The following is an 8,637-nucleotide window of genomic DNA, read 5'->3' as shown; positions in this document are numbered from 1 at the left end:
GCGCCGCATCCCCCGACGGACGGCGCGCCTGGCCAATGGGCGTGAGGCGCGGGGGGGCGGGCCGACACCCGGGGCCGCGTTTCCCGCCGTCCCCTCCCCCTCCCGCCGAGGCCCGACCGGGGCTCGGCGGGGGCCGGGCCGGGCTTATTAATCAGGGGCTCGTTGTGGATACGGGCGGGGGCGATGCCACCCTGGGCGGGAAGCTGGCTACGAAGGAGGCGGGTGTGGGGTTTATGCTCCTGCCTCGCGCCCTGCTAACTGGCCCCAGGCTTCCGCCGGCGAGGGGGAACGGGGGCGGGAGGACGGAGCCGTTGCGGGGCGGCGATCGGACCCCAGCAGTCGCGGTGGGCGCGCGGCGCAGGGCGGTGCCCGCCGTGGGTGGTAGGCTCGCGGCCCGGCTTGTTTACGAACATCGCTGCCTGCGAGCTATGGGTTGATAGCAGCTCCATGTTTTTTTGATTTTTTTTTTGTTTTTTGTTTTTTGTTTTTTTGCCTGCGGCGAGCCGTGTGAGGGGCGCCCCGGAACCGCCCCACCCTCCGCGGGCGCCCGCCCCCGCCCCCGGCCGTGGGCTCTTTCCGGGGCGTCATCAGAGCCATTCACTTGTCAGGTTCCCGGGAAGTGGAAGTCGCCTGTTCTGGATGTAATAGGAGAGAGGAGGAGGGCGTGTTGGCGTAGGAAAATGCGGTTTCCATAGTGCCGGGAAAGGGCGGGCCTGGGCGGGAGCGGGGAGCTGGGAGCGGGTGCTGGCGGGCGTCCCTCCCGCGCCCCGCGCCCTTACCGCACCCAGCCCGCACCCCAAGCCCTGCTCACCCCACACCCGGGATACCTGCTGGCGTCGCCATCCCTAGGAGTGCGGCCGCGGGCACAGGGCCAAGCCAAAGATGCCCTTGAACTACTGCTTTGAATTTCTCTATCTACGTGGCCTTTGTGACTTTCAAAGTCGAGGGCAAATAAGCACCCGCACGTCAGTCTCCTTACAGAATGAGGGCCGCTAGAAAGGGCAGTGATCCGAGTTCACAGAGAGCAGGCTAGGAATCCTGATCGAGGTGGGTAAACAAAACAAACCCTTGCCCATGGGGCGGGGGATTTGGGGGGAGAGGATCTAAATGAAACAATTTGTGACAAGGAGTTTATCTTGCAGTATAACCTTGGTTATTTTGTACTGATCCTGGAAGTTCCCCTTGGAATACCCTGCATAATTTACAAAAGTCATTGCAAATACAATGACATGTCTACGAAAAACAATTGCACATTGTGATTTTGAAGACCGTGGATGTTTTAACCTTAGTATAAAATGTGCCAAGATAACCCAAGCTAATATTGGACCTGTCCTGTTCTTAGCATGTATATGGTTATGATTGGAATTATCGATGAACAGCAAAAGTTTGCGAAAAAATCATCAATGTAGTAAATATCATAATAAAATTAACCTCAGAAGGGTGTGTTGAATTCAGTTGAATTTAAACTATGCCCTTTAAAAGTAAGAGAGCCGTGAAGGCAGTTGTAAATGTCCACTCCTGTATTGTGCAAGTATGTGTAACTGCACACCCAATGCACACGCACCCATATATATGCCGAACACTCTGTCTTCTGGGAGCTGGCTGTTCCTCTTCTATCACCAAGCGTTATCTCTACCCAGAAGAAACATGACAACATGACAGGGTTTTTATCTTAGAGCCTGAAGAAAATGTGGCTCGATTTTTATTGATTGTGATAATTTACGTTCACTTTATGAGACACATAAATGGGCCTGTGTGCTCTGTATCCTGAAATAGCGAAGGACAAGGGGCCACTGTGCCAGTGTCCTAGGCTTCCCTTTGAGAAAGTATCTTTGGTAACCATTTTGTTTTCTTTTTTATTTTGACTCTTAATACAAAATTAGATTTTTAGGAATGCGTTGAGTGATGACGTTCTGTGGCCGCTGGAGCTTGGCCGGTACCAACTTTGTTTTCCTTGGGGCTGTGTTAATGTTAAGAACCAGGAGTCAGAACCTCCTCGTTGGCCAGTAACCTGTTCTGTGTGCTGCCTAGGTTGCCAAGAGGCCAGGAAAAGGCACCACCACTTATGACATTTCTGCTCACAGAGGTGACAGGGCTCTTTACAGCAAGGTGTTTGTCATTCTGAAGCCCCGGGTTTCCCAGTGCCATCTCTCCTTCCTGCTGCCAGAGAAGCTGCTTATTCACTGGAAGCTGGTCGGGTATCTTGTGATTATCCAACTGTTCCCTCATATTTTCTCAGTGCAAGTTGTCTCCTAAACATCTGTCAACGGGCTGGGCTCACAGGCCTGGGTGCCGCTCACCTGGACTGTTGCCAGCCAACAGCCTGGCTGCCGCAGGTTTTCATCCTGGTTTAGGATCTTTCCTTAGAATTCTCCTTTCACTTCACAGCTGACAGATGGCCATTTGTCAGGGTTTTGTTTAGTTGGGTCTCGGTTTTCCGAGACAGGTTTTCTCTGTGTAGATCTGGCTGTCCTGGAACTCAGTCTGTAGACCAGGCTGGCCTCTGAATCAGAGATCTGCCTGCCTCTGCCCCCCTGAGTGCTAGGACTAAAGGCGTGCGTGACCACCATAGCTTTTTATCAAGGAAGATTTGGGACTTTCTTAACATAAGTTCATGCAATTATGCTTCTTTTATTAAATTAAAAAAATTATTCCTTCAATAATTTAAGTATTTTCATTAAGTTATTAATTGTATAAGTGGGTAAAATGTCTTAAAATCCATGATATAAATACTATTACCATAAAGGATTATAGATTTTTATTCATGTAGAGAGGCTAAAATGGGAGAAAAGTACATAGTTTTTAGGTTTTTTTCTTAAATTCTTTGTGCATTAGGCTTTTCTGTCTAGGTCAGCTCTGAAAACTGACTGAGTGGATTGGTAAGTGGAAAGCTACACACCTAGTGTCCCACCCCTCTCTTAAGCGTGTCCCAGGAAGCCCGACACTAGCTCATGTTGGTGGATCTTTTTACTCTTTAGAAAGAATGGCATCGTTTCCCCTGTTAGGCTGCACTCAGTAACTTGGTTCACAAACTTAATGGAAACATTTGCATTTCTGATAAATGAACCTTGCCCAGACACTTGCCCCCTAGGATTCCTAGGAGGACTTGCGGCATTATGTGAGTTGTCACCCCCCCCCCCATTTCTTTGCTAGTATGTTTCAACTGAAATTGCACAAGAATTTTGTAACATGTGAACTCTGTGTTTGCAACAGGATAACTTCCCTGCAAGAATGTTAACTGTTGTTTGCTCTACTTAGTATCTCTGCCTAGCAGCGCAGTTAAACAATCAGAATTTGCAGGCAGAAACAGGTGGATTTTCAGTTCAAGACTAGCCTAACTTACTTATAGTGAGCTCCCGCCCAGTCAGGGCTGCTTATTGAGAACTTTTCTCAAAAGTGAAGAAAAACAGACAAAAGGAAGGAAGGAGGAGAGAGGAAGGGAGAGAAAAGAAAAGGAAGAAAGAAAGGAGTTTGTATAAATTGTATAAATTGTTTATATTAATTCCTTGAACATTGTAATGGTATTCCACTTTAGTATTCATTCTGCTCATTAAAAATCTTTTTATTTTTAATAAATAAAAGCATATTGAATGCTAAAATCACTGTAACTTTTTAAGTAAGCACTGTCTGTTCCTGGGTCCACAGAGCAATGCCGGTGACATTAAGAATGTCTCCAACATGACACAGCTATATTTTCTGGATGCAGAGTAGAGACAGCTGGGAGTGACCTTCTGCCAGTCCCCGTGCCTCGGGAGAGCAAAGTCAACCTGTGCTCTTTGGTGCTGTGTGCTGATCAGGAGCAAGCAGTTGGCCTGGGTTTGCAAGTTCCTCCCGAGGTAATAGACACAGCCAGCCGCCTCCTGCCGGTGCCCCACGTTTGGTGGAACTGTGTTCTTCTGAAACCTGCCATGTCCCTACAGCCGTTAGCAGGCTGCTTCTAAAGTCTGAATTCTAAGGTGTTAGAAGCAGCCTAAGCAAATGTGGCTGGCTCTTACCCATACTGCCACCCACTGGCGACGTCTCTCCCCAAGGCATCCAGTGAGCACAGCTATACCTCCATTGGTGGCTGGAGGGTTCTATTTATATGAAATTGTTTATCACGTAACATATCCACTTTGCTAGGATCCTGAAGAAAGGTAGTGAAAGTGATTTGAGATACAACAGAGAAACACTGATTCTGAGTGACTCAGAGCAAGAACAGGTGAGTAGGGGGCGTGAGCAAGGAGTTCTTGTCAACAGACCGGTCGCTTCAGAACCAGTGCACGCATATTTCCACACGACAGGATGGAAAATATTTATCAGTGCTGAATTAAAGCTTCAGGAAACAAACAAAGCTGCGTGGAGTCTGAGACTGCTCCTTCGTTTCACAGAAACTGTTAATTACACCACTGTTTGGTGTATGATTTGGGCATATTCCTAGCTAGCTCTTACATCCCGAATTAGCCCATTTCTGTTCATCTATTTATCAGCTCGAGGCTGTGGGTTATTGGTAAGAATCCAGTGTCTGTCTCCTTCGGTACCTACATGGCATCTCTTTGACATCACCTGTTTCCCCTATCTGTTCTGATTTCCCGCCTGGCTTTACGCTGCTAAGCTACTGGCCAAAACAGCTTCTTTATTAACCAATGGTAATAAGACATATTCACAGCATACAGAGGGGAATCCCACATCAGCTACACAATAAATTAAGTATCTAAACTCAGAGTTATTCTATGATTACTAGGTCAAACCTGAGTTAAAATCAAGACATGCTTTTACCTTGACCATTCAATCTCAAATTCCTTTTAGAATAAGCCAAAGTCACATCAAAAGATATCGAAATGATTTTTTGAAAAATATGAGTGGGAAAGAAAACATACCCTCAAAACTATAAATGGCAAGTGTCAGTTCCCAAGTCTTCATCATGATGATGTTTCCGAGTGAGATCACCAGAGCTGTGTGCAGCTCCTTAGTTCATTCTAATATGCAACCATTCCTTCCTTATTTCCTTCCTTCCTTCCTTCCTTCCTTCCTTCCTTTCTTTCTTTCTTTCTTCCTTCCTTCCTTTCTTTTTTTTGAATTGCTTGGTCTTATTGTAGGTGATGCTGTATTTTATTTTATGCTGCTACATAGTGGCAGTCTTCAGAGAGAGTGGTTATTTACCCGGAGGGGAGGAATCCAAAGGCTTGATTGATGTGTGTACTGCCTATCACATCCTTAGGATGCTACATTTAAAACAAAATCTGGCAAGCACTTACTGCTCTTCCAGAAGACCCTGGCAGATGGTTCACAACTGTCTACAAAGCCCCAGGGATTCTTATTCTTTCTTCTGACCTCTGAGGGCACGCAAATACATGTGACATTCACCCAGACATACACAAATAAATATTAAAAAATTAAAGACCAGGGCTGGAGAGACTGTTCAGTGGCTAAGAACACTTTCTACACTTGCAGAGGACTTGAATTCGGTACCCTGCACCCACATGGAAGCTAATAACTACCTGTAACTCCAGGGGGCTCAACACCTTCTTCTGACCTCCATGGGTACAATTTAGGCATGTAATGCAATACATATGTATAGACACCCACATATACATGTAAAATACATATATAAATATAAATCTCAAAAATGTATCAGCAGTAGTAAACAGTAAATAATGATATGTGGTTCTTAGCGGTATGTGGGGGACATTTAAAATTTTATCCTTCCAAACGCAGATGTCACAAGTATATTCTTTGTCAGGGGGTGTTGAGCTGAAGTCTTTTACCTTCTGCTTAGGGAGTTTCCACCACCTGTCCTATGAGTCCACAGATTCATAAAAGGTTAACTAGGAGAATGGGGACTGGAGGTGTAACTCAGTGGTGGAGCCCTGACCCAGCATGGGTAGAACCCTGGATTAGGTTCCAGGCTGCAACCAAAAACCGAAGCCTTTTACCTCCTCCCACCTGTCCTACACTTTTGCCTTGTTTAGCACATCTCTAACACAAATGAGAGAACCCATACCGAAGTAACTGAAAAGTACAAGCATTCCCAATTTCCTCAAAGCCAAGTGACCACAGCAGCTTGGGAGGTGCAGGCAGGACCTTGCAAGCCACATCCCCTGCCACTGACAAGTTGAAGACTGGAGACTGCCCCTGCAGACAAGCACCTTCTAACAGTTACTACTGGGAAGTCAATAGCAGCGGGCCTTCCAACACTGGCTGCTTCTTTCTCGGTGTTTCAGAGACCATACCAATGCTTCCAGGACAAAACAAAAGCAAACAAACAAAAAATCAAAAGAGCTATGTGTGATTCTTAAAATGTTGTTTCCTGTGGGATGGAACAGTGCCCATCTTCAAGGTTCTGAATTTGAACATTTGAAAATCTGTTATGCACTTCAGTTAGAAAAGAAAAGAAAAGAGCTAAGATGTACCAATATTTGACATTTTTCTGCATGTGTGTGCTGCATTTAAAGCTTCACAGACAGTAGAGGGTTCAGGATGACTTTCCCATCCTGCACTGTGTGTTAAAATGGACTGGTGTACAGGCCATTAGTGTATCTCCAGCTCAGACCATAAAAACCAGCAAACACTAAGTGACTGAACGTGCTCCGGGTATTTTTGGAGCTCCATCTTTTGCAAAGATCCAGGCTGTAGGTCTTTGCCTCTGTGCCCTTCTGCTTCCCTAAGGCTCACTTCTTTGTGTGGTTAGGACTTGGGTTTTTATAAGCATCTTTGGTTGTGACATAGAATTTGAAAACAGAAATTGTAACACGTTATTACAACATCATCTGGTATTTCTCTTAACTGTAGTTTTAATTCCTGATATTGCTGTTTTAGCCCACCCTAGTCAACTTGTAGAAAAGGTGGTTTCTGTCTTTTATCCCATTTTTCTCTTAAGACCATACTTTATGCATACGTATTAAAAACAGCAAAAGAATGGGTTACCAGGGTTTTAATCTTTGAGCCTAGGGAGTTTCGTTGTCAGACTTCGCCTTAGATTCCACCCTTGGGAAGATTCTGGGAAAAGATGACACAAAGTCATAATGATGAAACCAGTCTGTGGTGAGCTGGGCTGAGCTGGAGGTCCCAGCACGTGGTCAGCAGAGGCAGGAGAACCTGCAAAAGTTTGAGACTATCTTGGGCTATGCACCACCATACATTTTTCAGAATACAATGACACACACACACACACACACACACACACACAAAAGATGAAAGAGAAATAGGAGGGAGGAGGGAGGGAGGGAGGGAGAGAGAGAGGCTAACCTCCATGCTAATTAAATAGATTTGCCTTTTGAAGAAAATTATGTGTGCATAAGAAAAGGAATAAACGTGGCCAAGTGGGAAGAAAATTATGGCAACTTTTTAAAAAATATTCACTGAAATTAACACTTTAGAATAAATCTAATTTGGTTCTTTTTTAATTTGGGGTTCCATAGTTCAAGAGTCAGAGCCGGTCACAAGGTAAGAACCCCTCATCTGGTATTCCTCAGATCTTCTCTGTGTGGGGGTTGGCATCTGTCTGCCGGCCATCGGTCTGTGTGCCTTGACCTTTAAGTGGTCTCTTTCACCCCCCCAAAGGGCAGGTGGGTCTAGTGATGGTCTTTTCTCTGAGCCTGGCTCCTATAGTTCCTGACCACATAGAAGTTTTAGTCATTCTAAAACTGAAAATATGACCTTGTCACCTTCTTTTATACCTTATGGCATGCGATAGCCAATATTTTATAGAACACAGTTGATACATTTTCCAGAAGAGAAAAAAACAATCAGAGACTTTCTAATATTTGTGTGTGTGCAGGTATGTATGGAGGCCAGAGGACAGCCATGGGTGTCTGTTCTCAGCTGCCATCCATGCTGTAGCTTTTGTTTTGTTTGAAGATATCTCCAGTTGGCTTGGGATTCACTGTTTGGAATTGGTTGGCTTGCCAGCAAGACTCAGGGCCTCATAGTTACAAGGCAATCACTTCTCCAACCACCTTACCCAGCTTCAAGTATTAGAATCCAGTCTTTCAATCTAGGCAAGCATTTATATTGGCAGTTCCCTTTTACTTATGAAGTAACATGATATTTTATGTGTGTCCTTTAAATAGAATTTGATGCTAGTGCTAAGGTATGCTAATAGGTAGCAACATTAAATAAAATGTATTTAACCAAGTTACTTAAAAGAAACAAAGGAAGAATCCTAAAGGGGCAAATCATTTTTCACATTGTATATGAACAGATGGTTATTTGCAAAGCAAATTCCATGTAAATTGTCCTTCCTCTATATACATACTACCAAAGTCATGTGACTTCCTGGAGGGCAATGGCAGAGCCTGATTTTGAGGACTTCCGTATACTACTCTTATTTCTGTGTGGTTAGGGCTGCCACAGGAGTCCATACCAGCTGCAAGGTACCCCCAAAAGTGTTGCACTGGAATGCATTTCCCAGATCCCTCTGTGAGGCTGCCTTCACCCCAGGAGGCATACACGGAATCAAGATGAGGTTTCCCAGCATGGACAAGCAGGACAACGTGCAGGAAGTTACCACATGAATGGGGTCAGCACAGGGCATGACATTGAGTGCCTGTGGGTTACTGCAGCTTTGTTGACTCTTAGAACTCTCTCAAGTCCTCGCAAACTTAGGTTGCATAACAGAGTCAACAGAACACACTGCCCAAAGCCTGGGACAGCCAC

General features: G+C 45.3%; 1 long non-coding RNA gene across 1 annotated transcript in view; it reads left to right on the top strand.

Annotated features, from left to right (window-relative positions):
* The first annotated feature begins 28 nt into the window (after positions 1-28).
* LOC113458189 overlaps positions 29-8,637 on the top strand; it is a 10,083-nt gene continuing 1,474 nt past the window's right edge. The window contains exons 1-2 of the long non-coding RNA XR_003378610.1: positions 29-1,047; positions 3,646-3,836. This is a non-coding gene — a long non-coding RNA (uncharacterized LOC113458189). The remainder of the gene's footprint in view (positions 1,048-3,645; positions 3,837-8,637) is intronic.

This window comes from Microtus ochrogaster, unplaced genomic scaffold (genome assembly GCF_000317375.1).
Source record: "Microtus ochrogaster isolate Prairie Vole_2 unplaced genomic scaffold, MicOch1.0 UNK7, whole genome shotgun sequence".
NCBI lineage: Eukaryota > Metazoa > Chordata > Mammalia > Rodentia > Cricetidae > Microtus > Microtus ochrogaster.
The sequence above is the reverse complement of the archived record's forward strand: the minus strand, read 5'-3'. Positions and strand labels throughout refer to the sequence as shown.